The following is an 8,878-nucleotide window of genomic DNA, read 5'->3' as shown; positions in this document are numbered from 1 at the left end:
GCAAATGCTGACTTCTTTTCTAGAGAAGGGGTGGATGGTCGGGCTTCAGCCTTGCGTAGCCCCAGCCACACACTAACAGGGGAGGAATGTGACAGGGTAAATAAAAGCCACCAGTTATATGCCTGGAAAACCTATGTCTAGTCTGCAGTGCAGCACTGACTAGGTTAACTTCCGCTGGGAACCTCAGGACAATTAGTTGGATCCCAGCTGCCTAATCAAGGTGTGTTAAAACCCAGGCTGTAGACACATGAAGCTGGCTGTTGAGGAGAGATGATTAAGCTTCTAAAGAGATTCCTGTAACAAGGTCTGAGTAACAAAGTAGTTGAACTGTGAACTGTCTGTCCCCTGCATAGAAAAAGGGTAGCTACCTTATATATAGACTGTCTGCTAAAGAGAAACTGTTTTGTTTGGTTTGCTGAAGAAAAAGCCATTCTTTCTTTTGTTTGCTGAAGAAAACCTATTTTTGTTTTGTGTGCTGTATATCTTTTAAGGCTGAATAAATAAGCCTTGTCAAGAAACCCACGTGTGTAGTTGCATGTACCCTGCAACACCCCCCAAAACATATAAAAAATACAGCCCCAATACAAATAAAAATCAGACTTACCTTGTGGATGGTCACAGGTCAGGCCCGGTGACTGTGGGGTGGGGGGGCGGTGGGCCGGTGGCTGCGGGATGGGGGTGACCCGGTGGCTGCGGGAGTGGCCTTGGCCGCGGGGGGGGACCGGTGGCTGCGGAATGGGCAGTGGGTCGGTGGCTTAGGGAGGGCCGGTGGCTGCGAAGTGGGGGCCGTTCCTACATTGGGGGGCGTTGATGCAGGAGGGCGGGTGGCTGCTGCAGGGGGAGCCTTGTTGTGGGGGGGGCCAGTGGCTGCTGCGGGGGGGCAGGTGGCTACGAAGGGGGTGGCGTTGCTACGTGGAGGGTGGGGGTGCGTCTCTACGGGGGTCGGTAGGCCGGTGGCTGAAGGATGGCTGGGGGGGAGGGGACAGAGGCAGGTCACAGCAGTTGCCGCCGGCCCCAGCTCTCCCCGCTGCAGGCTCAGTCTGTCCCACGAGGTGTCTGATGCTGATGCGCGCCGAAAGCTTAGCCCAGTTGACTTCTGGTGCTGACGTCAGAGAGACCAGCCACCAGGTGCCCCGCAGCCACACTGCGTTTTTTTTATGACACAGGCACGGCCGCGCATCAGGCCCATGCGGCCAGGCCCCTTGACTCACCGGGCCCGGGACGCCAACTCCAGCCAACCCACCCTGTTGGCGGCCCGGCCTGCAAACAATGCTGGTGACAGATCCCCGGGAAGGCTGTCTGCGGCTGTGCCTGCACCAAATGACACTGACAGGTCCCCGGGAAGGCTGTTTGCGGCCATGCTTGACACAGTGCCACCGGCAGGTCCCTGGGAAGGCTCCCTACGGACGTGCCTGCACACAGTGCCACCGGCAGGTCCCAGGAAAGCTGTCTGTGGCCCTGCCTGCACAATCTGCTATGTGTGTAAAAGAATAGAAATAATTAAATGGAGGTGTGAGTATTTACCACGTCACATTCACACTAATTTTTTTGTTTCCATCTGTTTTAGGCTTATTTTAATGTAATTCCAAACGACACGGGGTCACGTTGTTCTCATGTAAAGACAAGTGGTTGCTAAACACGAATAGGTGGATGTGCAGATTCCTCCCTGGACAGAGGTACGGAATGGTTCAGGCTGGATACTGTACAGATGTTAAAAGGTTGACACAAAATGTGTTATCGAGCCACAGTTGAGTTCTTATAAGACTGGGATTTCTATGACCAAGCTATAGGGTCGCCAGGCGGCTTCTCAAAAAATACTGGATACAATGGTGAAAGGTGCAATGCGCTCGAGACACATACACACTGTCTGCTCCATGCTGTTTCCGCCTCTCCTTGGCACCATCTCCAGGGCTCCTGACAGCTCCTCCTTATTGGCTGCATTACCCAGCAGCAGCCAATCACGATGGAAAAAGATGCCCAGCCCCTTAGCAACAGCCCCGCTCTCTCCCTGCTCGGAGAAATCCCGTGGCCCCACAAGCCAGGCAGGTCATTATGTCCAGAGAGGTAATACCGGTATAAACATACACACCTAGAGAGGTAATACCGGTATACACATACACGCCCAGAGAGGTAATACCGGTATAAACATACGCGCCCAGAGAGGTAATACCGGTATACACATACACGCCCAGAGAGGTAATACCGGTATACACATACACGTCCAGAGAGGTAATACCGGTATACACATACACGTCCAGAGAGGTAATACCGGTATACACATACACGCCCAGAGAGGTAATACCGGTATAAACATACACACCCAGAGAGGTAATACCGGTATACACATACACTCCCAGAGAGGTAATACCAGTATACACATACATGCCCAGAGAGGTAATACCGCTATACACATACGCGCCCAGAGAGGTAATACCGGTATACACATACACACCCAGAGAGGTAATACCGCTATAAACATACGCGCCCAGAGAGGTAATACCGTTATACACATACACGCCCAGAGAGGTAATACCGGTATACACGTACACGCCCAGAGAGGTAATATCGGTATACACATACACGCCCAGAGAGGTTATATCGGTATACACATACACGCCCAGAGAGGTAATACCGTTATACACATACACGCCCAGAGAGGTAATACCGGTATACACGTACACGCCCAGAGAGGTAATACCGCTATACACATACGCGCCCAGAGAGGTAATACCGCTATACACATACGCGCCCAGAGAGGTAATACCGTTATACACATACACGCCCAGAGAGGTAATACCGGTATACACGTACACGCCCAGGGAGATAATACCGGTATACACATACACGCCCAGAGAGGTAATACCGGTATACACATACACGCCCAGAGAGGTAATATCGGTATACACATACACGCCCAGAGAGGTAATACCGTTATACACATACACGCCCTGAGAGTTAATACCGATATACACATACACGCCCAGAGAGGTAATATCGGTATACATATACACGCCCAGAGAGGTAATACCGGTATACAGATACGCACACAGAGAGGTAATATCGGTATACACATACGCGCCCAGAGAGGTAATACCGGTATACACATACACGCCCAGAGAGGTAATACCGGTATACACGTACACGCCCAAGGAGATAATACCGGTATACACATACACGCCCAGAGAGGTAATACCGGTATACACATACACGCCCAGAGAGGTAATATCGGTATACACATACACGCCCAGAGAGGTAATACCGGTATACACATACACGCCCAGAGAGGTAATATCGGTATACATATACACGCCCAGAGAGGTAATACCGGTATACAGATACGCACACAGAGAGGTAATACCGGTATACACAAACACGTCCAGAGAGGTAATACTGGTATACACATACACGCTCAGAGAGGTAATACCGGTATACACATACATGTACAGAGAGGTAATACCGGTATACACATACTTGTACAGAGAGGTAATACCGTTATACACATACATGTACAGAGAGGTAATACCGGTATACAGATACATGTACAGAGAGGTAATACTGGCATACACATACATGTTCGTCCCCACCCGCACACATACATGTCCCCCCTGCACACATACATGCGCCCCCCTGCACACATACATGCGTCCCCCCCTGCTCACATACATGTCCCCCCCGCACACATACATGTCTTCCCTCCTCCCCCCGCACACATACATGTCTGGTATTATCTCTCATTTTTTACCGGACAGAGTAACCAAATACTGGGCTATCCGGTTCAATACTGGACACCTGGCAACCCTCTGTGTATGTGTCTCTGTGTATGTGACTCTGTGACTCTGTCTCAGTGTATGTGTCTCTGTGACTCTGTGTCTCAGTGTATGTATCTCTGTGACTCTGTGTATGTGTCTCTGTGTATATGACTCTGTGTAGGTGTCTCTGTGTATGTGACTCTGTGTATGTGTCTCTGTGACTCTGTGTCTCAGTGTATGTATCTCTGTGACTCTGTGTATGTGTCTCTGTGTATATGACTCTGTGTATGTGACTCTGTGTATGTGACTCTGTGACTCTGTGTCTCAGTGTATGTATCTCTGTGACTCTGTGTCTCTGTGACTCTGTGTATGTGTCTGTGTGACTGTGTCTCTGTGTATGTGTCTCTGTGTCTCTGTATGTGTCTGTGTGTCTCTGTCTCTGCGACTCTGTGTACGTGTCTCTGTTTCTGTGACTCTGTGTATGTGTCTCTGTGACTCTGTGTCTGTGTCTCTGTATGTGTCTGTGTGTCTCTGTCTCTGCGACTCTGTGTATGTGTCTCTGTTTCTGTGACTCTGTGTATGTGTCTCTGTTTCTGTGACTCTGTGTCTCTGTGTATGTGTCTCTGTGACTCTGTGTATGTGACTCTGTGTATGTGTCTCTGTGACTCTGTGTATGTGTCTTTGTGACTCTGTGTATGTGACTCTATGTGTGTGTCCCTGTGACTCTGTGTATGTGTCCCTGTGACTCTGTGTATGTGTCTCTGTGATTCTGTGTATGTGTCTCTGTTTCTGTGATTCTGTGTATGTGACTCTGTGACTCTGTGTATGTGACTTTGTGTGTGTGTTTCTGTGACTCTGTGTATGTGTCTCTTTGACTCTGTGTATGTGTCTCTGTGACTCTGTGTATGTGACTGTGTGTGTGTGTCTCTGTGACTCTGTGTATGTGTCTCTGTGACTCTGTGTATGTGTCTCTGTTTCTGTGACTCTGTGTATGTGTCTCTGTGACTCTGTGTATGTGACTCTGTGTATGTGTCTCTGTCTCTGTGACTCTGTGTATGTGTCTCTGTGACTCTGTTTCTGTGACTCTGTGTGTGTGTCTCTGTGACTCTGTGTATGTGACTCTGTGTGTGTCTCTGTGACTCTGTCTCTGTGTCTCTGTGTCTCTGTGACTCTGTGTATGTGACTCTGTGTATGTGTCTCTGTTTCTGTGACTCTGTGTATGTGTCTCTGTGACTCTGTGTATGTGACTCTGTGTGTGTCTCTGTGACTCTGTGTATGTGTCTCTGTGACTCTGTGTATGTGACTGTGTGTGTGTCTCTGTGACTCTGTGTATGTGTCTCTGTTTCTGTGACTCTGTGTATGTGTCTCTGTGACTCTGTGTATGTGACTCTGTGTATGTGTCTCTGTTTCTGTGACTCTGTGTATGTGTCTCTGTGACTCTGTGTATGTGAATCTGTGTATGTGTCTCTGTTACTGTGACTCTGTGTATGTGTCTCTGTGACTCTGTGTATGTGACTCTGTGTATGTGTCTCTGTTTCTGTGACTCTGTGTATGTGTCTCTGTGACTCTGTGTATGTGACTCTGTGTATGTGTCTCTGTGACTCTGTGTATGTGTCTCTGTGACTCTGTGTATGTGTCTCTGTGACTCTGTGTATGTGTCTCTGTGACTCTGTGTATGTGTCTCTGTTTCTGTGACTCTGTGTATGTGTCTCTGTGACTCTGTGTATGTGACTCTGTGTGTGTATCTCTGTGACTCTGTGTATGTGTCTCTGTGACTCTGTGTATGTGACTCTGTGTGTGTGTCTCTGTGACTCTGTGTGTGTTTCTCTGTGACTCTGTGTATGTGACTCTTTGTGTGTGTCTCTGTGACTCTGTGTGTGTGTGTCTCTGTGACTGTGTGTGTGTCCTTGTGTCTCTGTGACTGTATCTCTGTATCTGTGTAACTCCGTTCTTTTATCAAGTACTAGCTGAGAGACCAAAACCTCCTGCTTCCTCCTCTCTCCACGTCCCTCTCCGCCTCCCCCCCCTGCGCAGCTCCAGTCCTCCCCCCCCCTGCGCAGCGCCGGGCATTCCCCCCACTCCCCCTACACAGCTCCGGACGTGTGTCCCCCCCTACACAGCTTCGGCCGTGCCCCCCACCCCTGCGCCGCTCCGGTCGCCCTTCTCCCCCCTACCCCAAGCAGCTCTGTTCCCCCCCCCTGCGCAGCACACAGTGAGACACACACAGCGAGACACACGCACACACACACACAGCGAGACACACACGCACACACACACACACACAGCAAGACACACACGCACACACACACATAGCGAGACACATGCACACACACAGTGAGACACACGCACACACACAGTGAGACCCACACACACACAGTGAGACAAACACACACACAAAGTGAGACACGAACACACACACACAGTGACACACACACACACACACTGTGACACACACACATACTGTGACACACACACACATACATACATACATACTGTGACACACACACACATACTGTGACACACACACACATACTGTGACACACACACACATACTGTGACACACACGCACATACATACTGTGACACACACAGTGACACACACACAGTGACAGACACAAACACACAGTGACAGACACATACACACACAGTGACAGACACATACACACACAGTGACAGATACACACACACACACACAGTGACACACACACATAGTGACACACACACACACACTGTGAGACATGTCCTCGGGTACCAACAACTGCAGTGAGGATGCCGCAGCCTCGCCCCCCCCACCGGGGGACACCAGCCCCCTCCGTCCATTCTCCGAGCTCCCACCAGACCAGAAGGCGCCTCTCTCCAATTCGGGCGCTCTGCCCGGTCGGTCCCGGGCGTGGGGGGCGGAGCATGCAGCGCAGGCCGCCGTGCGACCCGGAGCGTGCGTGCGCCGGCATTTGGAGGACAGTGAGCCGCCCGAGGAGCGAGAGCAGCTGCGCGTGTGTGCACCGCCAGGCCGCTGGATGGCTCGGAGCAGACTTGCAACACGCAGGTGACAGAGGGGCACCGGGGAAAGGGAGGGGGGACCGACACAGGGAGCAGTGGGGGGGGGGGAGTGACACCCAGGGGCAGGGGGGGCAATACCCGGTGGGGGTGATACCCGGGGGCAGGGGGACTCAGCGGGAGACAGAACAGGAGGGAGAGGGAGAAGAAGAGAATGGCCGGGCGGCGGTGCGAGGAGGAGGGCCGGTCTAGGCCACAGAAGCAAGCCAATGAGAGGGGGGCGGGCCACGGAGCAATCTGATTGGCCAGAGGCTGAGTGACAGACCAATCAGATTGCCCCTAGACACAGGGACATACAACGGTTTCAAAAATATAGATATAGATTTCCCCCCTGTGCGAAAAAACAGGCACATTTTACAGCGTCTGCAAACTTTTGTTTGAATATATCTCTATTCATCAGGCCGAATATTTAGCAATATTTTACAACAACAGAGAGCTATAGTAGAGGCTCATAAATATGGGTTCTTTAGTTCAATACTTTGACCAAAACATTTTATTCATACACCTAAGTCACGGTGACCCCATTTCGGCAGGCCCTACACTACCAGATTACCGTGACGTGATTGTAGGCTTAAAATATGTTGGTCAAAGTTTTAAACTAAATGATCCATACTTATGAATAAAGAATACAGATAAAATACATATTAATGGGCTAAATACTTTGTAATATTGGATGTAGCGCTGCGGCCTTTTTGTCTTTGGTTGTAAACATTAAACTAGTTCACAAGAAAAGCAGAACCGTCTCTTTATAGCTTGATTAGGAAAGACCCTCTCTAAGGGCATCATGCAGTAAGCAGCGGAAAAATGCATTAGCCAGTTTAGCAATTAGCCATGTTTTTGGCGTGTTAAACTGGCTGTATGCTGTAAGGGGCGAATCCCTGGCGAATGAATTAGCCACCACCATTTGATAAAATGGCGAGACGGCTGCCTGGCGAGAAGCTGCCGAGAAGCCGTCCCCTGCCGAGATGTGTTTGCAGCAGAGAGAGATCCGCTGCTCTCTCGGCGCAAACATCAGCACATTAAAAATTATTTTTAAAACCATTTTTATTCATAGTGTACATGTGCAGGGGGTCTCCGGAGCTAAACCGCATTGGTTTCAGGTCCGGGGACCCCCTGCTTCCCGAGATACAGACCCCTTTATGAGGTGCCGGTATCCCTCTGCATTTAAAGGTCCCGATCACGTGACAATTGCCCCCAATAAACATAGCAATACACAACATACAATACAGTAATGGGCAACATTACTATTATCCACAAATGGATAATAGTGCAGTTGTCCATTTAAAATACATACAGAACAATAAATACATTAAATACATATAGCACTCACCCATGTCCGGCTGCCACGATGAAGGCCATCCTCATCTTCATCCTGCCCATGCCCCATCCGCTTCTGCAAAACAGAAACAAGAATAAAAACTTCCAATGTAATGTCCCCTAACCCCTTAATCATCATAGCGGTTATTAACCGCTACAGTCATTAAGGGCTTAACCCACCATCACCCACATACCCTCCCCCACTACCCCCCACCCCGTGAGGCCTAACCACCCTCACCCACTACCCACAAGGGAGGCCTATCACATACCCTTGGGGCCAATAACCCCTCCCCCCACCAAATACAGTACAATAATGTGCCAAATAACTATTATCCAGATAGGGATAATACATTATTTGGCCATTATTAAACACATTAAATACTGTAGTAAAATAAAGAAAATTCTACTAACCTCATCAATAAGAAGGCCCTGTCGCCGGCGCTTCACCCGGCCCGGCGCTTCACCCCCCCCGGCCTGGCCCTTCACCCGGCCCGGAGCGTCACCCCCCCCGACCTGGCCCTTCACCCGGCCCGGCGCTTCACCCCCCCGGCCTGGCCCTTCACCCGCCCTGGCCCTTCACCCCCCCCTCCACCCCGCCCTGGCCCTTCACCCCTCCCCCCCGCCCTGGCCCTTCACCCCCCCCCCCCGGCCCTTCACCCCCCCCCGGCCCTGCCCTTCACCCCCCCCCCCCCGGCCCTGCCCTTCGCCCCCCCGCCTGGCCCTGCCCTTGGCCCCCCCCCGGCCCTGCCCTTCGCC

The 8,878-nt window shown here is 50.9% G+C and overlaps 1 long non-coding RNA gene across 1 annotated transcript in view; it reads left to right on the top strand.

Annotated features, from left to right (window-relative positions):
• Positions 1–1,571: 1,571 nt before the first annotated feature.
• Positions 1,572–8,878, top strand: part of LOC142485421 (uncharacterized) — a 12,978-nt gene continuing 5,671 nt past the window's right edge. Inside the window, exon 1 of the long non-coding RNA XR_012798461.1 lies at positions 1,572–1,676. This is a non-coding gene — a long non-coding RNA (uncharacterized LOC142485421). The remainder of the gene's footprint in view (positions 1,677–8,878) is intronic.

This window comes from Ascaphus truei, unplaced genomic scaffold, assembly GCF_040206685.1.
Source record: "Ascaphus truei isolate aAscTru1 unplaced genomic scaffold, aAscTru1.hap1 HAP1_SCAFFOLD_596, whole genome shotgun sequence".
NCBI lineage: Eukaryota > Metazoa > Chordata > Amphibia > Anura > Ascaphidae > Ascaphus > Ascaphus truei.
The sequence above is the reverse complement of the archived record's forward strand: the minus strand, read 5'-3'. Positions and strand labels throughout refer to the sequence as shown.